The 24,117-nt window shown below is 38.0% G+C and overlaps 1 protein-coding gene and 1 long non-coding RNA gene across 4 annotated transcripts in view; one reads left to right on the plus strand and one right to left on the minus strand.

Moving 5' to 3' along the window:
* The window catches only part of ddah1.L (dimethylarginine dimethylaminohydrolase 1 L homeolog), a gene marked incomplete at its 5' end in the record, with an annotated part of 92,299 nt that overhangs the window by 2,806 nt on the left and 65,376 nt on the right, over positions 1–24,117 (plus strand).
* Positions 1,655–8,115, minus strand: LOC121403036. Of its 3 annotated transcripts, none has more exons than XR_005966992.1 (4): positions 7,744–8,115; positions 6,106–6,159; positions 5,633–5,781; positions 1,655–1,754 (listed from the first exon to the last, which is right to left on the minus strand). It is a non-coding gene; the product is annotated as an uncharacterized LOC121403036 (long non-coding RNA). The 3 variants fall into 3 exon arrangements; XR_005966990.1 differs by lacking the exon at positions 1,655–1,754 and adding an exon at positions 4,491–5,034; XR_005966991.1 differs by lacking the exons at positions 1,655–1,754; positions 6,106–6,159 and adding an exon at positions 4,491–5,034.

Below are 24,117 nucleotides of genomic sequence, written 5' to 3' on the forward strand. Positions count from 1 at the left end.
GACTTAATGGAGGGTTGCCTTTACTAAGGTTCACAGGGCTGGGGGCTGCTTTGGGGGACTTTAAGCTACTTATATTTCTAGTGCAGCACCCTAAATCATGTACCCTAAATCTCACCCTCACTGCTATTCATTTTGTTTTGGCATCATTGAAAGGGAGGGGGGCATTACAGAAATACATTTTTGACTTTTGAATGAGTTGACAGCCTAACAGCCTATGTATGGGGTTCCATTATAACCTCCCCAAATCCCAGATTGATTTGTTTTATGGCTAGCCATAAATCTGGCCAGCCACTTTGCTCATGAACCAAGGGTTTTAGGTTATTCAAAACAACGGTTCCTTTTCATAATTAATAATGTACCATCCTACTAGAGAACCTTGTACATTTCAAAGAATGCTGTGCTTTACCTAACCTAATTCTAAATAAAAATGTAAAATCTTATATATTATAACAGTGGGAGTTACAACAAGATATTTTGAGCACTCCCTAAGCACTAGAGCTTTAAAACAGATGTGCCATTAGCGATACCTTACCTCAAATAATATTAGAGTGACTGCAGGACCCACTTTTCAAATACATTCCTTGGAATAATATAATTTAAGTGGTGAAATTAAGAGTTAGGAAGCAAGCACACAAGCATGAGAAAAGATCCTAGGGTGGCAAATAAGGGCTGCACCTGCTTAGAGGCTACTTGGAGCAAAATCCAAGTGGTTGGTGAGCAACATGTTGCTCACGAGCTACTGGTTAGGGATCAATGTGTTAGATGGAGATTAGAAGGGTTCAGCTGTCAGTAATTGCTTTCTGTACCCCTATCCAGGTCTAAAGCATTCTGGATATTATAACCCATAGTGGTGTTACTATCATATATATTATTAAATTGCCCTCATAGAAGACTTTGTATCAAGAACAACTGGAAAACACATACAGCATTAGAGGCAATGGATCCATTCGGGCTTAATCAGATTTGAAAGTCGTACAAGACTCGCAGTTTGCAATACACTTCTCGAGCTGATCTAACCTTCTTTTTCTGATACTTAATATTCCCTGCTGCTGTATTATATTTGCATTAAAACAAGGTCCTGTGCCTTGATTCTTCCACATATCAGTCATGCCAGAAAAAATCTACATAGAATATGGTAAGTGTATACAGACTGATAATTAGTGAAAAACTCAACCCTCCACACACCCTATTTACAATCATCTTGAGCGTGTGTCTCTTGTATAGCTCAATTATTATTATTATCATCATTAATAATTATAACATGTTTATGTAGTTGTGTAAAAAATGGGCATACAGATTACATACAAATGATACAACTGATACAAGAGATAAAGAGGGTTCTGTTTAATAGAACTTCCAAAAAAAATGTGGATTCAAAATTAAAACATAATTTAACGGGAATTGGGGTTTCCCGAATAACGAATCTTTCTGTAATTTGGATCTTCATACCTAAAATCTACTTCAAAATCATGTAAATATTATAACCTGATTTAGTTTCCAATAAGGGTTATTACAGTTTAGTTTGGATCAAGTACAAGCTACTGTTTTATTATTACAGAGAAATCTATGTAAACAGCTGCAGTAATGCGTCAGAGCTATATAAAAACAAACTAATTAAATAACATAATTAAAATAATCTGACCTTACATGCCTTGATACTGGCTCCTTGCTTCTCCAGTGTTCAGGATTGAATCTGAAACTGTGCCACCTGGCATGTGTGATACAGTAAGCCAGTTTCTCTTCCAAATAGGAATCTGTGAGAATAAGGAAGTGTTTCTAACCATGTTAAATCGACCATCAGAAGTACAGTAGTAGGGAAATTATAACTGGAGTACAATATGGTGGTATGTTTATCCTGGAATATATAAATACCAATAGAAACAGGTGTATAACTCAGTGGTTCTTCTACCCAAATGGCTATTGTATAACAGGGGTAACTATACACACATTGTGGATTAGGGCCCCATATAATACAAATATTTCAATGCTTATCCAGGGATCACATGGATCCAAGGATTTGTCCGATGGGAGTATAACTGATTTTTTTTTTTACCACTCATATCCCTATTTTGGCAGGACAACTTTGAAATTCAGACCCAGAAAGGGGCAGAACTTTGTGGAGGATTGGGAGGTAATCAGGTGGAAATACTCGCCTTGTTTTGGTTTAACTAGAAGCTAGATATAACATATACAGAAAATCAGGTCTGCACACTCAAAAAAATTTTTTGACTCAGGTGGTAAAATTGAAATATGCTTTACTAATAAGAGAACAACATAACAGATGCTTAATGTTCACAAAAAAAACAAAAAACATTTCACATGATAATGATATACATACCACCCTCAAGTACAGAAAAAGGCAGACAAGAAATTACAAGTAGCGGATACACCTGCCAAGATGAGAATAACCCCAACGTTTCGGCAAAACAGCCTTTGTCAAGGGGATTCTGATGTGTAGCGGAATTAGCCATGAAATAAATACCCTCTTCAACTACGCGTCCATCCCTGATTTTCGCGCGATACCCGAACTTCCGGATCTGTGACGTCACATCCGCCTACGTCACTTCCGCCGATAGTACGTTCAGCGTAGTGACGCGGCTCCCTAAGCCACCATTACTTCGGGTAAAGAATCACGCGAGAACTGAAGATGAAACGCATAGGTGCTTTGAATCTGCGCAGTAAAAATATGTCTCAATGGTCGCGCCGTATCCTAGCAACCCCAGCACTTTCACAGGAAATGGGAGACCAGCCAGAAAACCTCTTATTGTGAAAAAATAACAACCCCATAGAAAGAACAGATATATTAAACGTGACATGGCAACAAATGATCTAACACCTAAAGTATTTAAACATTATAATATATTATATAATTCATAAATTACACATCGTGGCATTTCATTGGCCATATTGCACCAATAAGAATACAGGATAAATATGTTAAAGTGACAGTGCTAATAAATTCATACAATTAGGTGTGCCCTCCATTTACCTGTATTAACTAGAAGCTAAATGGGACATGGACATTTCATTCAGCCAGAACACAGAAACTGTATGTTGGACACAAATGAAAAATTCTTCAGTGCCTATTTTTTACTCATTCACATGTTTAAAGGATTCATGAATACTTTATTTGAGAATTTGTTTTGTTTTAATTGTCCTTTAAATCTATCTTTGTCAGGAATGTCCAACATATGAGATGTAAGACTCCAGCTTTTTTGTACCACAACTTCCAGAATTCACAGGATAGATTATTTAGCTTCATTAGAAAAGAAAAATGGCAGTTAAATGAAAGTGTGATTTAGGGTATGGCCAATTTGAGAGACAGGATCCAGCCAGGCGCAGGATGTAGTCTGCTGGCAAACAAGGCTGCCATTGCTGCCAAGACTTCCTTTCTGGCTGTTACAAAAGCAGAACAGTCTGTAAAGCAACAGTTTCCAAAACCACAAAATTCAAATGTTTGTTTTGGGGACAGGCACATTCTGGAATGTAACATTTGCACAGTGCTGCTTTTCAACTTTTAATAAGGCTGAAGCCGCACGTGGATTTTAGCTGCGTAAATAAAAGTAATCAAGCAGGATCTGATTTAATTTGATTTGTTCTGGGCCAATATTTAGTAAAAAAACAAAGCCTTTGTTTCTACACAGAATCCATTGTATTCTAATATAATTCTTATACATGTGTAATGTGTACACATAACACAAATCAATGAAATAAAGACATATTTGAGACCTTATTTCATATTACCTTTCTTCATGCAGGAGAATGCATTTCTCTGTAATTACTAGATTCAGATTGACTTGAAGGAGATTTAGCAATGGTGACAAAACATCCATCTGCCCTTAGAATGAAGAGAAATGAGGTTTAAACCCCCCTCCCCCCAGAACTAGATCATTATAACCATAATGAAATGAGACTAGTTGTCATTTCTGGCCATTCGTGATATACAGTGTTTAAAATTGCACTTCTGAGTGCTAGTTTTAACTTTAGAATGGGAATGTAACATCCTGCCTGGAGTTGAACCAGTGACCTGAAGATTTCATGCTGTCTGCACTGCTGCTACTCTATATGAGCAGACAGCTAAGGTCTTTTTTCACTGCTATTGCTCTCCTTGAATTTGCAAGTGGGCATGATTTGTTTCACCTGTTGCTAGTCTGGCCACAGGTGATCAGTGTAAGCCATTAGTCTGGCCATATGGGCTCTTACACATGAGCGTTTTTACCTGCGATCCCCAGCGTTCCGTTTTTCGGCGTTCAGCCGGAGGGGAGCGCAAGAATAGACGCATTTCATTATTTCAAATGGGGCTGTACTCACACAGGCGCATGTAGGCGCCGAACGCAGGTTGAGACGCAACATGCTGCATTTTTCCTGCGTTCGGCGCCTACACGCGCCTGTGTGAGTACAGCCCCATTTGAAATAATGAAATGCTTCTATTCCTGCGCTCCCCTGCGGCTGAACGCCGAAAAATGGAACGCAGGGGAGCACAGGTAAAAACGCTCATGTGTAAGAGCCCTAACCCCCTGCTCTGCACTGACTCCTTGTCCAATGTAGGTCTATTCTGAGATAGTTCCTGGGTATGCTCTTAATCTGATTTACTGGTTTTGACCCTTGCCTGTCCTTGACCTTTGCTGTTTACTGCCTGAACGACCATTGCCTGTTTACTGACTACCTTTCTGTACCCTGATTCTGTACTGCGCCGACTATTTGGTTATTGATCCCGGCTTGTTCCATGACTACATTTCCTCTTTGCCTGTTCCTCCTGTCACACGATCTGGTTCTCTTGCCTGCCCAGAACTCTCGCCTTGGTTTTGACCGGTTTCGTTTTGCCAAAAATTTGCCGACGCCCATACAAGTCTATGGGCGTCATTTTTTCGCCGAAACAAGGCAAAAAATTCGCCCATTCCTTCTTGGTTCTCTCACTTTAAGACTTGGCGGTATCCGAGTAGAGAAGGGCTCCTCCTGACATGAAAGGCGACTGTTATCGGCAGAAGAGTGAGCCCTGTCAGGAACCGTGGTGTCTGTTCTGGGTTTGAGATACTGAATGTGACAGGGAACAGAGAGTAGTCTCAATTGTTGCTGGTTAAAAGGCATCAGTACGTTTTCAGCAGATGATCAAAAAGGTATGTTCTGAGCAATGAAAACTGTGGAGTTTTAAATGTATTTTGTGCTTTCTCTTGGGTTCTATTTAGTGTACAGATTAATACATTTATTATTCACCAAACACAATGTATGTAGTAGAAGTAAAAGGATCCATTATCAAAAACCCCATTATTCAGAAAGATTAGAAATATGCAGTAGAGTTCATTTTAAGCAAATAGTTCTCGTTTTTTTTCTCAGTAATAATTTCTTGATGGTAACTAAACAAGCATACAATAAATCCATGTTGGTGGGAAAACAATTCTGCTTCTTTTTTTTTGAGACTTAAATTATGGTAATCCAAATTACCAGAGACCATATATCCCAAGAATCCCTGATAATACATCCTACTTGTGGTGTTCTTGCCATGAGGCAAGGGGAGAACTTTATCTCAGACAGCAGTGCCCTGCTAGTTACCAAGGACTGCAAACAGCCAATCCAGGTACTTTAAAGACTTCAAGAAAAAAGTAGTACAGTGACAAACCAACATGTTTCTTACCTTTCTCAGGCATCCTTGGCAGAGACACAGACTTGCATGTGCTTATTTATTCTATACGTATAAATGCCAAGGGACACCTAGGGACACCAGCCGCAGGGAAAAACTTGGCCTTTCCTTGTCCTTCAGTTAATGACACGCTTTACCCAATCCTGAAGGAAGATAATATACTGTGTTCAAACTAGCAGTGTTGGTGGTACAGCCACCCTAACTTCCAGTCCTGACTTGCTTAGTAGTTGTAGCATACCCCCCAACTGTCCCGTTTTTAGAGAGACGGTGCCTCTTTTGACAGCTCAACCCGCAGTCCCTCATTTGTACTGGAAAGTTTTTCACTGCACTGAACAGCCAGAAAAAGAAACAAAGTTTCTAACTTAATTGGCTTCTGGCAGAGAGCCCAGAACAGCCACAGCAGAAGATAAGATACTTTTGTAACAATTTCCAGATAAGCAATTGTAACAATATAAGCTAACAGGTACCTTGGGAAAAGTTAGACTCACAGCTTAAAGGGCAATTCACCTTAATTAGCAAAACTGTAAAAAAAAAACAAAAAAACAGAAATATGTTCAAACTTTCATAAAACGACAAATTTTGTAAAATTAACATGGTCATTAGTGGGCATGGTCAAAACATTTTCACTGCGCTATGCACGGCAACTTTTTTTTTCCTCTTTGTATTTCCAAAATATTGGGAGGTATGTAGTAACCCTGACCCCAAGACTCCTAGAAAGTTGGATGACACTGACATCTGCCATTTTGAAGTAAATAAAGTTAGTTGAAGTTTCGAAGCCTGACTGTTTCGCCAACCTGACTGTCTCATCTCAGCCTGTCAGTTAAAGTTTCTAATGCTAACAGACTCCTGCTGCACAAATATGGAAGCCCACTCATACAGGAACATGGGGCATCAGACAGGTAATGTAAAAGCATTGTGCAAATACTTTTTGGCAAAGTTAAAGTAGCTTTCAAAGGCAATATTATGATCGATTTTAAGATTTTAAGAGTTTAATTTCTGGTGTCAATATCTCTTTAAAGGAAAACTATACCCCTCCCGAACAATGTGGGTCTCTATAAAAAGATATTGCATAAAACAGCTCATGTGTAAAACCCTGCTTCATGTAAATAAACCATTTTCATCATAATATAATTTAGTAGTATATGCCATTGGTTAATGCTAAATAGAAAATTGCCATTTTAAAAATTTAAGCCACCCCCCTGGGATTGTAGGATTCACGGTGCACACAAACAAACCATACATGTAAGGTCGCACGAGCCAATTAACAGACAAAGTTGTGTCTTTTGCTTCCACACTTCTTCCTGTTACAGTTAGGGTTGTAGTATTTCTGGTCAGGTGATCTCTGAGGCAACACACAGACCATCACAAAATGGTGGCTCAAGGCATGAGATGTAAAAGGGCAAGATTTACTTAAATATACTTAAATATATATATTCCAATTGGTAAGATTCTTTAATATGTCACTTAATTTGATATAAACTGTTGCTTAATATTAATTTTGGGGGTATAGTTTTCCTTTAAGGAAATCAGCTCTTGACTATGAACATTTTGGTAAAAAGTACCAGCATCTGTTGAAATCATTTTACTGCTTTAATCTATTACTGATTGACTGAGATCAGATCACTTTCTGTTTTGTGATATACAGACATTATTAAAAATGTAAAAGTTATACATCCTCTAGCCTTTGAAAGAATTGCAGTTTTAAGCACAGGAATTAGTTTACAAAAGTCTTAATAAAGGCAAGTAAGTTCTAAATCTGAACTTAGAGTGCATGGGTAGGCACCTGTTTTATAGTAGATGGCCATAGACACACACACATTTTGCTATATCTCAACTATATTAAATGATAAAAGGCTGAAATTGAATGATGAAATTATTCAATTATAATCTACAGTCTGGTCATTTCCCTATGGGACCAGACTGTAAATTATATCCTTATAAACGGCGCGTTCTTCCGTCAGAACGCGCCGTTTATATGCTTAAAGAGACAGCACTTGCAGCTGCTGCTCTCTCCCCTACCCTTGTTTCCCACCATTTTGGCTATCAAGTGCAACATTTTTTTTGCTTCCCCCGCATGACACGATCCACCTGTTTCAATCCCTCACATGTAACTGCTTCTTTTTCCTTCCTGTCACGTCTCACGTCTTCCTCTCAGTTGCCTCCCTGCCGGCGTTGCTCCCTTACTCACGCGACTCCTCTCCATGTTCGCTCCCTCCTCCCATCCATTATCTCAAATCTCGGCTCCCCCTCCTGTCCACTATCGCAAGTCTCGCTCCCCCCTCCCATTCAAAATCTCAAATTTCGCTCCCCGCTCTGTGTCACTCCCTCCTCCTTCCCTGGCCTCCTCCCCCCTCCCACATCTCTAATGCAGCTGAATGACCACGCAGAGCAGGGTCCTGCAAAAGAATCTGAATAACATGCCAAAGAAATACAGGTACTAAAAGAGACACAGGGAAAGAAAAAAAACAACAAGGAGGGACAACAGCAAAAAAAGTATTGCATTTTGTAAAAAGCAAAGACTGGAAGTAAAAACTGAACTGAACTCAGAAACTGTAGATTATAATGAATAATGTACCCCCTACTTAAAATTTATAGAGATATTATTAGCACCTCGGAGTTATGTGACCTGTATAAAAGCACTCGGCCTGCGGCCTCGTGCTTTTATATGGTCACATAACTCCTCGGTAACATAATATCTTTATAAATTACAGTAGGGGGTACATTATCCACTATATAATACTCAAGAGCCATTAATATCCTGTAAATTATATTCTTATAAATGTTGCATAGTGATATCATCAGTTATAATGCATAGTAATGTCATTTCTCACATTACTCACTAAAACTAGTGCATTATAATAGATAATATTATATCCTTATATTTACAGTAGGGGCTACTTTATTCACTAAAAGTTAATTAAAAGGGATACTTTATTCACTACATTATGATTCTTATAAACACTGTGGATAACCAGTGAAGCAACAACTCACAATAAAATTTGCGTTTCAGTCAATTCCAGAAAAAAATAACATTGATTATGCTATCTTGAATCTCATACTAATTAAATACTGATGCATTTTTATTTCACTTCCCGTTATACATATAGCAGTTTGGAAAGCCCTCTATATAAAGCCCCTTTATTCATTCATTCTTATGGCAGCTACTATACATTGTTTCCTTCAGAGCATATTTACCATCCTCTAGATGGTATTTGAATCAACATTATGCATTTACTGATTGAGCTTGGCAATGTAATTGTCAGGAAAGACCCATTATAGAAACTAGTCAGTGCAAGTGGTATATGCTTCCGGTGGCTCACTGAGGTAATGCAGGTGAGTGGAAACACAGTGACGAGAGTTCAATTACCAGTAGATCCAGACAGTAATAGATCTATATTCTGCATTTGCAAGAAAAGCTTTACATTTTAAAATTGTCTGCATTTTCCTCTTTAGTAGATGAATTCAGTGTCGGACTGGCCCATAAGGATACCAGGAAAACTCCCGGGGGGCCCAGGTGTCCGTGGTCCCTCTTGCTTCTTAACATTTGGCCAATTTCATGGTCGTTCCCTATTTCTTTATGGGAAAAAATGCTTAATAATGAAAGAATATAGTAAGTAGATATAAAAGACTAGGAGAATTAAGAGGTTGAGTGAGGAAATGAGGAATAATAGTTTAGATAATGGGCCTGCGGTCTAAGGTTTTCAGATGGGCCCCTGGCATCCCAGTTTGACACTGGATGAATTTCACTGGGTGTGCTGTATTGTGAGATGTTAAAGATCAAGTTACATGCAAGTTAGTGAACTACACCTGACCCAGACCCAGTCAGACCAAGTTAGACAAAGTTAGACACACTTCTTGAATAGATATGCCTTCTACCCACCACATGAAGGGAACAAACATAACTTTCAGAAGTAGATGTAGAATATACTGTAGCAGACTACCAACCCACACTCTGCACCTGCACCAATATGAAAGTACCTGCTCCCACTCAATTCCTGCATTTTCTGTGGTTATTTAACCTGTTGCAGGAATCTATAGCAAGTTATTATAACAGTACTCCATATGTTATCGTTGTAGAAGATGTTGTCATTGTGCTTTTACCCAGCCATCCTTCCCATGGAAACATTTTTACAATAAATAGATTTTATTCTTGTGCTTTGGGTTCAAAGATGCCAAAATGTAATCACCACAGACCTATTATTCCTTCTGCTTTGTGATCTATTCTTTCACCCATGGTTCGTTTGAGCAATGACAAGATGTGTGTGCTAGAAGCATTTGCGCCTGCTCTTTCCCTAATAGCAAGACACGAGGCAGTTATCTAGAAAATAGAGCGAGAGCAGCTGTGTGCTGACTTGTAAATGGTTGAATAGATAAAAAGAAAATGATAACTTTCCTTTAAAACCATGAAATTCTGAACAATCTGCATAGACCACTACATTTAATTTTATTTCTAAGATCCCAATTCCAATCCTGCTGATATTTATGTCAGGCAGGGAATATAAACGGTACATTTGATTTTATCATTTTCTTTTGTAATGTAACAATTATAGCCACTTTGAAGTAACCAGATGGGTATGTACCATGCCCCTGCATCAATTGACACTTGGTAGGAAAATGCACAAAGAATATATAAAGGAAATTATAGTTAACTAGCCTATTGCCTTTCAAGACATAATGTCACAGTCTAGAATGTGTTTATAATTACTCAAACCCACTGAGCAATGGCAATAGGCACTCAGAAGCCAGTATTAACATTTGTTCACTTGAAGTAAACACAGTAAGTTGCTGCAAAAGGCACTGACAGCCTTACAAATAACTATGATAACTCATGCTCATCACCCCTGAGATGCAAGCTTCATATGCCCTACTCATTTCTGAACCTTAGTGTCAGTGACCTGTTGATAGATATTAAACTATAAATGAACACCAATTACTCGCCTGGCACATGAGTGGGAAATGCTTTTAATGTAGATCCAGGATTTTATTTTCTCTAAGCTACATTCCGCTGACCTTTAATAATGAGATAATTTTGCATTTGAGAAAAAGAACATTGGCAGTAAAGAAAATCTTCTTCTAATCCCATGTAAAATAACATTAAAACACTACAAGCTTTTCTGTTATTCTTTACATTTTCCTTTCCTTGGCTAAAAAAATGAAAATGAGGCCCATGAGCTGAAAGGCACTAGGCAAATGTACCTACTAAAATTCATTCTGATTGTCCATGCTTGCTGACGCCATCAGAGTGGTTGAGTGTTTAATGGCCACCATAGTGCTACATTACTCTAATTGCAATCAACACCCTTACGCATACATTTAAACACTTAAACATCATGTGGATAAATCTCTCTTAGGTTTGATGTTAAAACATTCACTTTTTTTAATAATAAGCATTATTTTAATGTTATTTTCCACAGTTCTTAAATAATCTACTTTTATTCTACTGTGAATTCCCATAAACCATAATGCATTGTTCACCTGAGAATGGTCCCTCCACTGTGGAAGGCCGAGGGACTTTCAAGTATCAGAATACATCAATTGCAAATGAAACAAGGTAAGATGATACACAAGTACAGTCTAATGGTTTCCTTCAGACAAGACTGTGTAGAAAAAAAAGAACACCCCCCCCCCCAAATGGTGTAAAATCCAGAAAATTTTAAATCTGGGAAATGTATTATGCGTTATATTGGTGGGACTACAGAATTTTTTTAAAATTTTTTTTACTCAAAAAGGAAAACGATATTGGAAAATATGCATACGACACATGCAAAATTATTGCGGTCACTCTCGCTTTAAGACTGAGCAATGCATTTTTATTAGCGTTTCATATTCGTTGGCAATTATCCCAAATTTGACATCGTTTTAAAGACAGAAACATTTTAATGAGTTGAGGATGAAAGTAATGGGTTATGTAATATGAAACTGGGTTATGTCCTGTAGCACTTACTGTTCATCTCAACCATGGCAAATCACTGAAACCCACACACTTCAAACTGTCATTGCATGCACCTAATTACTGCAACAAGTAATATCAAAGCAGAGTCATTCAAGCTCTTAAGCAGTCATAAACAACTTGTGGGGGACCTGCGGACCCTTGGATGTGATCATTGCAGTTGGAAATAAATGAATTATAGGTATTTAACGCATGTCAATTCAAATGTTGGAATAGATACTGTATGGTGTGGAAATGAAGACCCCTACCAACAACTTCATATATGTTATTTTGATCATGTAAGTGATGTGGTGGTATGTGAGAGCAGGCACTCTAGGGCTCACATATATATGTCAGAATTTTAAAGGCCTGATAGATACATACATAGCTGAGGAGTGAAAATCCTAGGGAAGATGTATGAAAGTGTGAGAGAGAATGATTAATTCTCTCTCTTTTGACAAGAGAATGCTATGAAAATGGACTATGAATAAACAGCACAGTGAGAAAATGGCACGGTACTGTGAAGCGAAATAGGAAGCAATTAAAATATTTATCTCCAAAACCGAAACAAACAGTGGAAAAAATTGTTGCATACGGTAACCTGTGCTATGCAAGAAATATTTTGAGACCTCATGCACCAATAATGACCTAGATCCCTTAGTTGCATGCAAGTCCTTTCAGATTTGAATTTAATGAAGTTCTTCTACCAAGGCACGATATTCCAAGTCACATGAATAAACCTTCAGTTTCCGCAAACCCCTGCTTGACTTGATTGTCCTCTTGTAATATACTTAATTCATATGGATGGTTTTGCTGATGTATGGAATTGTATGGAGATATAAATGAAAATATACAATTTGTGAAGGAAGACGAACTATGTCCTAAAATAAGTGTGGGTTAATTACCCATACATAATGTGGAGTTTCTCTCACCACTGCTCATTTTGTGCTTCTTAATTACAGCTTCCATTTTCTAGGCAACATGACAAAACTACATTGAATGGACACAGTCAAGCTCATTTTTAAAGTATAAATAACCCCATTAAAATTGTTATGCACGCTTGAACAGTGCTGTCATTTTTGTGTAACATCAACAAGAGATCAGGGTTACATAAAATTATATATTTAAAAAGTATTGTGGTTTCGCTTGCTCCAGTTTCACAAATGTTTCTTATATTTTCCTCTCTGAATCATATTATGTCTGCTCTGTCTTGCTTTGGTTTAAATGTAAACAATGGAAACTCGTTGTCTATTGAGCAGTGGTTTATTGTTTTTCCATCAAGCTAATGTCATATCGGATGATGCTGCTCCCCAGTATTCACATTCCCCTTTGAGATACACAAGATTGCGTGGACCCTAAGGATTTCTCATATTTTCCTATGAGCTGCACAAGATTGCGTTGGACCTAAGGATTTCTTTAAAGACATTCTGGCAGCCATATTGTGAATAATTGCTTCCCAAAATAAATGGCCAAAATTGCTTTCTGTTAGAATGTAGATCGGTGAGCATATACAAGTGTCAAGCAAAGTCTATTGGTTGAAACTCTGGAAAACAATGGAAACTATACGTATCTGAGTAGTGGTTTATTATTTTTCCATCAAGCTAATGACATATCAGATTATGCTGCTCCCCGGTATTCACTTTCTCCTATGAGATGCACAAGATTGCGTGGACCCTAAGGATTTCTCTAAAGTCATTCTGGCAGCCATATTGTGATGAACTGCTTGTCAAAATAAATGAATGACTAAAAGTTGCTCTGTGTGACAATGTGGTGGGTGAGCATATACAAGTATGTGCTCAAGCAAAGTCTATTGGTAGACGTGTTTCTTAGTCTCTAGTTCTAAGCTCCACACTTTTCTTCTTTTTTTCCATTGAATAACCCCTTTCCTTACATTGCCACACTGTGAACTGGAAAAAAGATTCAACGGGGCTCCTTAGCAGTATATGTATGTAGAAAGAGTGTGGTAAAGCACCACAAAATCACCTCTTGATTTTACAGGATAACAGCAAGTGGAAGGAAACAGTACATTATGTTTATAGTACAGTAAGGGTAAGATGGATACACTTAGTAACTTTCTGAGGGACTTGGTGAGTCCAACTTCTAGCTGTGGGTTGCTGTGGAATGCTGAAATAACAGATGGCCATGGGTTGGGTAGTCCAACTGTATATAACTAATGGGGTCCTGGAATGTCTATGTTGCCCCCAGCTATTGAAAAAATGGTGTATGTTATTGGTATTAAAAAAAAACATGTTGAATATTCTGTTCTTCTGTGTTCATTGAATGCTTACCATCAGGAGTCTATACAGTAAAGGGCTCTGGACGTCTAGACTTTGTATTGTATATGTTCCTGGCTGTAATTGGAAATTTACATGCAAACTGCTGACACAGCTGGCAAGTAGCCAGTATTCATGACATTATTGATGCAACCTTACTTTATTGAATGGAATTATACATACTAATTGGGCCGTGCAGTGACAGTTATTTGATATACTCTTTGTGAGTAGCCTTTGTATATTGTAAGTATTCTTCGTAAATCAAAAGGCAGGTTTATTCAGATTATTCAATTTTATTCAATAGAAATACTTGATGAAACTCTGTATTTAACATTGTCTGGGCCATCCAGACATTCCATTCCTTGGCCTCCAAGGCCAGTGATCCCCAACCATTGGCTCATAAGCAACATGTTACTCACAATGCCTGGGATGTTGCTCCCAGTGGCCTCAAAGCAGGTGCTTTTTTCAATTCTTGGCTTGGAGGCAAGTTTTGATGCTTAAAAACCAGGTGTACTGCCAAACAGTCTCCTGTAGGTTGCCAGTCCACATAGGGACTACCAAATATCTAGGGATGCACCGAATCCACTTTTTTGGATTCGGCCGAACCCCCGAATCCTTCACGAAGCATATGCAAATTAGGGGTGGGAAGGGGAAAACATTTTTTACTTCCTTGTTTTCTGACAAAAAGTCACGCAATTTCCCTCCCTGCCCCTAATTTGCATATGCAAATTAGGAATACGGTTCGACCGGGCAGAAGGATTCGGCCGAATCCTGCTGAAAAAGGCCGAATCCTGGCCGAATCCCGAACCGAATCCTGGATTCGGTGCATCCCTACAAATATCACATCGCTTATTTGGTACGCCCAGGAATGTTTTGGATGTTTGTGTTGCTTTCCAACTCTCTTTACATTTAAATGTAGCTCATGGGTAAAAAAAAAGGTTGTGGATCCTGCCATAGGCCATGGACAATGGCAATTTTTTAGTTTAAGTTATATTGCATTTATCCCCTTTTCTGATTTGTGATTGGGCTTTCAGTTAAGATACTGTATTTGAATCAATCCATAATAATAATTGCAGTAATGCATTCCATTGATTGTTATTGATTAAATGCAATTACTATTGCAATAAAAATCAGTGGTACATATGTACCAAGTGATAATTCATAATATGTCTATTAACAAATTTTGTGCTAAAGAAGTAAATTAAGCACATTGAGATTTTCAACTTGTAAAGGTACTTGCAATTTTGATTGGCTGTCGGTAAGAAAAGAGTGATTGATATACCCTCTCCTTTCTGCAAAATGTGAAATGCACTGCTATGTTTCTCATGGGAACACAGACGTTGGCATTACCCATGGAATGACAAAGCATTGTGACATGGGCCATTGCATTTTCACCCTCCAAATTTTCTCCTGAAAGGACACTGCTGTACAACATACCACGCACGAAAGTATGGCAAACTCGCACACCCAAGCCTTCTAAAGATCCGCCAGGTGCTCAATTGCTTGGAAGGATCGGCACCCTCCTCATACAACGAAAGAAGAAAGCAAATGGCACACACAGCGTGTTCAAGCAGGGAAACCCTTGCGTATATTTATTTGCACACGATGCAACGTTTCGGGGAAGGTCCCCTTTGCTTGACAACGCTGTGTGTGCCATTTGCTTTCTTCTTTCAACATACCACGCACACCATACTGTATGTCTAACAAATAATAATGATAATTACATTCTGATAATAGTATCCATAAAGCACACATTTCCTAAGAATGACTATAGCGCTAAAGTAAATGGATGAACATACTGTAATTATTAAAATGAGCAGCAGTCATATCAAAGAGAAAATAAGTACTACCTTGAATTATTTTGTTTCATTTTTCTGATTTTCTCTATTGCACTACATACTTCTTCATGGCCTGTGATTTATGTTGGCAGTCCTTGCAAATAAATGTGTATACTAGTTTATTTGCCTACCTGCCATATATACTGTTTTACCCACAACAGTCCCTAAATCTACAATCTACAGTGCAAAGGGACTGCAAAACAGGTCCGGACTGAGAATTAAAATAGGCCCTGGCATTTCATGTACACAGAGGCCCAAACAGCTCCCACCAGCCCACTAAATACTGACTTTCTATGGGACCTTATAGCAGCCCCTCTGGCATTTGCCAGAACCAACAGATTGCCAGTCCGGGCCTGCTGCAAAACCTCTAGTTGAAGAAGAATAATGTCAAATCAGGGTGAAATTATGGTAGATTGGGCATGGCCTGACTGGATATAAGAACTGGGCAAAGTAACTGGCTCAAAGAGACTTAAGCTGAAGCTTTTGTAAACAAAAAAGTGAAAAGGCAAGGCCTACAGTCCCTGCCAATAGCCCAGAAGCACTGGAAAAAAAAATGCACGACCGTAGGCGACAAATCTTCAGACAATGCATCACCATTGGAAATAAGTAAAATTGCTGTAGCTAGGCTGCATTCTTCTGCAGCTCATCATCAGCCTCCCATCATTTCTTCCTGCTGTGCTATAATCACAGCCCTCCCTTCATTTACCTTTCCCTTACAGCTGTGTATAATGCTATGCTTGATTGGTGTGTGAGCGGTTGAACTTATACTGAATCCAAATAACTTTTTATTCATTTTTGTAAATCTGTTTTTGTGATACAGGTATGGGATCTCTTGTCGGAAACTGAATATCTAGTAAGCTCCAAATTAAGGGAAGGTCATCTCTCAAAGGGATCATTGGAAGAAACAAAGTCTATTTTTTTTCTCTCAGTAATAAAATAAATAAGAAAATAATTAACAATTTTAATATGTAATTCTGTATAATAAAAAAATCATCCATGAAAACAAAATCAAATGCAAGCCTTGTACCTTGTATTTGATCTTCACTGAAATTCAATAAATTCATATGTGACAAAACGATCCCAGGTTCGTTCATTGAACTCAGTACAGAGTTATTCCAAGCATTTTGTCACTCACTGGTGGAGCTATTAATATCCCAGGCTAAAAGCCATGTGCCATAGCTTTAAACCCTGTATTTACATTATTATGAGCATACCACCACCAAGATGCCACTCGGCAGTCGCAAATATCCATAAATAAGAATACACTTAAAAACTTCCACGAGGAATCCAACCTAGTGCTAAACGAATTAATTTCCCTATTCCCATGAGCCTGCTTTCTTCCTAATTCATTTAGCTGAAATCTTTCAGTGCTGTGTTGCCGTGTTGCCATCAAGAGTACTTGATTTTGTGTATCATTCATAAATTAGGGCTCCAAATCCTATTCAAAAGTACAATTTTCATTGTTAGAAATCAGTCCAGCCTATTTTCATGGTTAGTCTTCAATGCACCAGGGCAATGGTTTTTATTGGTGGTTGATACAGGTTACTGGGGCAAAATCAAATTGGCACTCCCTCAGTATTTGCAATAAAGGAGAATACATATTTATTCAGATTATTCAATTCAATAGAATATTGCTGTACAACTTCCTGTATGCTGTATGTGAAAGCCTACATGCATGTTAATAAACAGTGGTTGGCATTACTCCCTTGCAGCTTTGGTGTCCCAGGTTTGACTCCAATCAGGGCATTATCTGCAAGTAGTTATCTGTATGTTTTCACTATTGCTTGGTTTTTCTTCAGGAACTATGATTTCCTCCCACACATCAAAAACATATATGTAGGTTAATTGGATCCATATATAGGGCTCAGTGGTTAGCATTTCTGCATTGTAGTGCTACATTCACGTGTTTGGTTGCCAGGGCAGTATCTGCAAATACTTTCAATGTTGTGTTCGAGTTTCCGCTCACTGTAGCAAACCTGTAGCATATTTTATTAAAGTATTATAGTGTGTTTTGAAAGCAAATGTCTGACTGCCTTATGACTGCAGAGAGGACTTTTTGGTTTTGGGTTCTTTGAAAACCCCAATCTGGTGAGACTTTGATTTATTGTTATATCACATTTATGCATAGAACTTGTGCTTTGTTTACTTTTCTGCTGTAAAAATAAACCACAGGCAGGAGCATGCACATTTTGTTGCCAACTTGAGCCTCCTGTTATATCCCCTACCTGCTGCTACAAGCAATCCCCTACTATATAAATATATATATAAGCATTCCTGGGTGCAGATAAAATGGGAAAAATTGTACACAACCAAAACGTACCACACTCAACAGGCTCAGTTAGAGTAACTGATTTTAAACAAACCAAAGAAATTCCAATGTTTCGATCACATCATCATGATCTTCCTCAGGGGAAAAAAACTTAACTGGTGTAAGCAGTGCAAACCCTTAAAGGAGAACTAAACCTCCCAACAAAAGTTCCCACCCACAGCCATCAAATGAACTACCTCTCTGCTCCCTCCCCACAGACTCTATTTCAATAAACAGTGCCTCTCATAGTAAAGCTGACCTCTACAAGCAGATATGCACAGCGGAGCTAGCAGGCGCCATCTTCTGAATCTTCGTGTTCTTTTCCGATCAGTTTGGCTACAAGGAGCTTGCTGGCGCATGCGCAGTTGAAGGTAATTCCGGAGTATCTTTAACTGTGCATGCACCAGCAAGCTCTCTAACGCCAAACTGATCTGAAAAGAAGAAGTTGGTATCTAGAAAGCTCTGAATTAAAGAAAGGACATCTCTAATAGAGTCAGAAGGAAATGATTCTATTTCTTTTTTAATTATTTCCTATTTCTCTGTATTAATAAAACAGTCTTGTCTCAACCTTGTACTTGTTGCTAACAAAGCTGCATGAATCCACATTGGTATCAAATCAATTCTGTTTTGTTTTATTTAGGGGCAGATTTGTCAAAATGTAAGTTTAGATCTTAATAAATAAAAACTCACCCACCATTTATCAAATGGTGAGTTCTAACTTTCACAAATTGATAAATACAATTCTAAAAATCTCATAGGAGTGAATAGAACATAGGCGAGTTTTTATTTATTAAGCTCTAAACTCACTTTTTGATAAATCTGCCCCTTAATGTTGTAAGTGCTTTATAGTAGACTAAAGGTATCGTGATCCAAATTAGTGAAAGGTCCCTTATCTGGAATACCCTAGAAACCAAGCATTCTAGATAATACTTCCTATACTTGTATTCAATATTTGGTTTTAGGATAAGAGGGAAAGAGCATTTGTCCAGAGCAGGCATCATAAAAAAGGCCCCCCCCGGGGGGAAGTATATGAAACTACAATTCATATAGTCCCAATAGTCCGAAAGTGTCAGCACTTATCCTTTTGTGATATGGGGTGCATAAAATTATTATAATCCTTGATCAAAATGTTGGAACACAGACTTGTACCATGATGTATAACAATGTCTAATAAAAATTAAATTTGGAACATTAAAGAGAGTATTTATCTGCTAGATTTAAGACACAAAAATATGGTTAAAGGCTTAGGCACATACTTATTGGGACAAAGGCCTGACTGCAAATCAGAATATTAAAATTAATAAAAATGCTGTGTTTATCAGCATTTTTAACAGTTTTTAAATATGTATCTATCTATTTATATGGGGGTATCTAAACACTATTCCAGGTTTTTTCATCCTCAAAATCGCCCCATTGCTCTATGTTTAATGGTATTAATTGTCTGCAGTGAATGGTGAAATCTTCTGTAAGAGAAGCATTTAAGGGTTAATTATAAATCTAGCTGAAATTTGATACTGGGGTATGTAAATGCCTAATTCAAATAGCAGGTGGTCAGAAGAGCAGATGACATTTGTAATTCTGCATACCTGGAAACAAAGCCTGCTTGTACACAGTACATTGAAGACATTGTTTAGAGTTTGACTTGTAGCAGTAACAGTACATTCCATTGTCAGGTCTATAACAAAATGTAAGTAACATGGTCCTGAAAGTTTAAGAACAGTTCATCATTTACTGCCAGGCTGCCAAGAAAAAATGTCGTCTTTGGGTACTTGCCATGTCAGTAGCAGAAACATTCATGAATTTCACCCCTACAGTAACATTCAGCCTGGGCATTGGTTTCTGAGATCACATTCATTAGCTTTTGAAATGTTCCTTTATGAAGCTTTGCTGTTTAATCTGCTGTGAGCAGCTTCATCGTCCCCCTGCACAATACTCCTCTTAATACTCACATTTTGTACCTTTACTGCTTACGTATTATACATTCCTTGGATGTTCTCCGCTTTTCCATCACGCTCCTCGTCTCGTTCTTAGGAATTTTTAGATCACCGTCTCAACTTGCTTGTACATTATACATTCCTACATCACAATATCCATAATATATTTGTATAAATCTTACATCTGCCCCAACTGGCACACCTCTTCTCTCTTTAAAGTATCAGGGCCAGACTTTCTCACACTCCCTTTACTGTTCTGTTATACAGCAATGCACAAATATATGACCTTATGCAGTAAATAATGATTATACAATCTCTACAGCATATATATTTGTACTTTTTGTATGTATTCATTACCACAAGCTAGGAGCACACTAATAATGCCATGTGCATCCCACAATTCACCTTAAAATAAGTTTCAGGGAGCATTGCACTGCACTCTTATTATTGCTCAGCAAATAAGAATCTGCATGTAGGTTATCTGCGAAAATATTTGCTTGCACTGTGGACAGCTAAACTCTCCAATGTGTCCAGGCCCTGAGGCAAAAATGCAGGTCAGTTTTCTGGCATACAGTCATATGAAAAAGTTTGAGAACCCCTTTTAATTCTTTGGAGTTTTGTTTATCATTGGCTTTCAAAGTAACAACTTCCTTTTAATATATCACATGCCTTATGGAAACAGTAGTATTTCAGCAGTGACATAAAGTTTATTGGATTAACAGAAAATATGCAATATGCATCATAACAAAACTAGACAGGAATTTGGGCACCGCAATAGAGATATTACATCAATATTTAGTTAAGCCTCCTTTTGCAAATGTAACAGCCTCTAGACACCTCTAGTGTCTGGATTCTGGATGGTGGTATTTTTGACCATTCGTCCATACAAAATCTCTCCAGTTCATTTAAATTCGATGGTTGCCAAACATGGACAGCATGCTTCAAATAATCCCATAGGTTTTTGATGATATTTAAGTCGGGGGTCTGGGATGGCCATTCCAGAATATTGTACTTCTCCCTTTGCATAAATGCCTTTGTAGATTTCAAAGTGTGTTTAGGGTCATTGTCTTGTTGGAATATCCAACCCCTGCGTAACTTCAACTTTGTGACTGATGCTTGAACATTATCCTGAAGAATTTGTTGATATTGGGTTGAATTAATCCGACCCTCAATTTTAACAAGGGCACCTGTCCCTCAACTAGCCACACTGCCCCACAGCATGATGGAACCTCCAACAAATTTGACAGTAGGTAGCAGGTGTTTTTCTTGGAATGTGGTGTTCTTTTTCCACCATGCAGATCACTTTTTATTATGACCAAATAACTACATTTTTGTCTCATCAGTCCAAAGCACTTTGTTTCAAAATGACTGTGGCTTGTCTGAATGAGCTTTTGCATACAACAAGTCACTCTGTTTGTGGCGTGAGTGCAGAAAGGGCTTCTTTCTCATCACCCTGCCATACAGATGTTCTTTGTGCAATTTGTGCTGAATTGTAGAACGATGTACAGATACACCATCTGCAGCAAGATGTTCTTGCAGGTCTTTGGAGGTGATCTTTGGGTTGTCTCTAACCATTCTCACAATCCTCCTCATATGCCGCTACTGTCGTTTTCTTGGCCTGCCAGACCTGGGTTTTACAGCAACTGTGCCTGTGGCCTTCCATTTCCTGATTACATTCCTTACAGTTGAAATGGACAGTTTAAACCTCTGAGATGATACTGAACAATATTTGTTTTCAGATCTTTTGAGTGTTGCTCCCATGCTGTCACTCTTCAGAGGACAGTTAAACAGAAGCATAACTTGCAATTGGTCACCTTAATTAACTTTTTCTCGTGATTGGACACACCTGCCTATGAAGTTCAAGGCCTAACAAGATAATCCAACCAATTTGATGTTGCCAGTAATCAGTATTGAGTAGTTACACACATTCAAATTAGCAAAATTACAAGTGTAATAGTAGTGAAACTGTGAAAACTGCAAAAGGATTTGAAGTCAGTAGGCGACAACTTTATTTTGACGTGCAACAATTTTACACAAGCAACTTTTTTTCCTCACTCCAAATGCATTAAAGTCAATGGATGTTTTTTCTTGCGGTGACTCTATTTTCTTGGCAACTTTTTCATCTTGGTCACTTTTTTTCCAAATTCATTAAAGTCAATGGACATTTTTTCTTGTGGTGACTGTGACTTTTTATGTTGCTGCAAATTTTTTTTGTGACTTTGCAGATGCTGAAATGTAGAATTTCACAGCGAATCCATGCCTGGCGAAAAAATTAGCTTATCACTAATTAATAATCCACTACTCCAGCTCGTCTTCTGCCTTCTCTTAAGTAGTTGCATACAAAACATTTATCAGGGCTCTAAGCCATAAGGGACTGGAAGAGAAGAGTATGGGGGATGCTGTATGCTGAGCGCTGTGATACAAGGGTCGCTAATCGATCAGGGCCAGAAAGAGAAGAGAATGGAGGAAGCTGCATTATGAACCTTGTTGAATGGCCACAAAGCCATCATGCTAAGCTGGGTGTTGTGGAACAAGTAAAAGTCTAGTAGCAAGGTATTATAAGTTACACAGAGTTGTAGTCTGCATATCACACACAGGTCAAGGAAGACAGCAATCAAGAGAAGTCAGGAAGAAGCCAAGCATCAATAACCAGAGAAAACCACACCCAGGAACTTAGTAGAGTTGGCTTACAGTTAGGCAAGATACCAGTAGCATGGCATGGCTTTATATTATGAATTTGAGACCGAAATGCAACATCTCTGCTGCTATGGCACTGATGGGGGCATCAAAATGAATGATTGATTTCCAGACATGCTTAATGATGTCAGTATATAAATAATATTGGACAAAGAAATTTACAACACGGTTACCTTAGGGGGCACATTTACTAAGCTTGAGTGAAGGATTCGAATGAAAAAAACTTCGGATTTCGAAGTATTTTTTTGGGTACTTCGACCATCGAATAGGCTACTACGACCTTCGACTTCGATTCGAACGATATGAACTAAAAATTGGTCGACTATTCGACCATTCGATAGTCAAAGTACTGTCTCTTTAAAAAATACTTCGACTAAATACTTCGGTAGTTTAAAACTACCGAGGTACAATGTTAGCCTATACGGACCTTCCCCAACACTTTTCTAAGCTTTTTTTGATCGAAGAAAAATCCTTCGATTGATCGCTTAAAATCGTTCGATTTGAAGGATTTTTACTTCAATCGATCTAAGGATTTGTGCTACGTCCTTTGTATTCGATGGATTTAACTTCGAGGGTTCGACCCTTGATAAATCGGCCCGTAATGTTTGCAGTGCTAATTGTTTATACACACTGTTTCCTTATTATTTACATTTATTATTTTATAGGGTTAACATGATATGTTGTTTCTCTAAACTTATTTAATCCCATAGGAAAACAGTCACTATGAAACATATCTATATTTTAATTATTAATGAAAAGAAAGTATTTTTTTTCTGGGAGGAAGACTGCTATTTGGGATATGTTTCTTTTAAAATTGTAGGCCTGTTCATAAGCATACCTTCAATGTCCATATCTATTATCATTGTACCTGAAAGCAACCTAATCTTTGTGTGTTTCACTATGTTTGTGTGATATACAAGTCGTTATAGACACACACAGAAGAAGTATCACAATGCTTGAGTGGAGAGCTATTTTATAGTACCTTCTGCTCCATCTGTAGGTTTATAAATGTGTATGACTTATGCTGGCCTTGACTGAAAAAGTACATTATAATTTTCATATTTGGAATTTTTTTGCCTGGGGCTAAAACATTCTACAGATGCTTTTACATTAGCCACAGGGTGTGTAACACAGACATTCTATAGCTAGGATGTTCCCTTTGTGACTCTTAGACTTATGTTTATACTTACCAAATAAACTGTAATTTTTTTACTTAAAAGTGTTGTTGATTTCTTCTGTGTTCCAGTATATTTCCATTTGAAAACTCCTGTCACATATAATATGCCACCTAGTGGAAATCAATTGCAGCTGCAGTAATAATCTGTTTCAGTTTGCCCTTTACTTGACTGCAAGAATTTCAGTTATCTTTTACTTTACTTTCATTGTGCTGGTGCTTATTCATCTTACTTTCTGTTTCTGTCTAGTTCCCTGTGATTTTGAATTGCCTTTCAGACATTCAGAGTAAGGTACATTCCCAGACAAAGCTTCTGATTTCCTCCA

This window comes from Xenopus laevis, chromosome 4L, assembly GCF_017654675.1.
Source record: "Xenopus laevis strain J_2021 chromosome 4L, Xenopus_laevis_v10.1, whole genome shotgun sequence".
Classification (NCBI taxonomy): Eukaryota; Metazoa; Chordata; class Amphibia; order Anura; family Pipidae; genus Xenopus; species Xenopus laevis.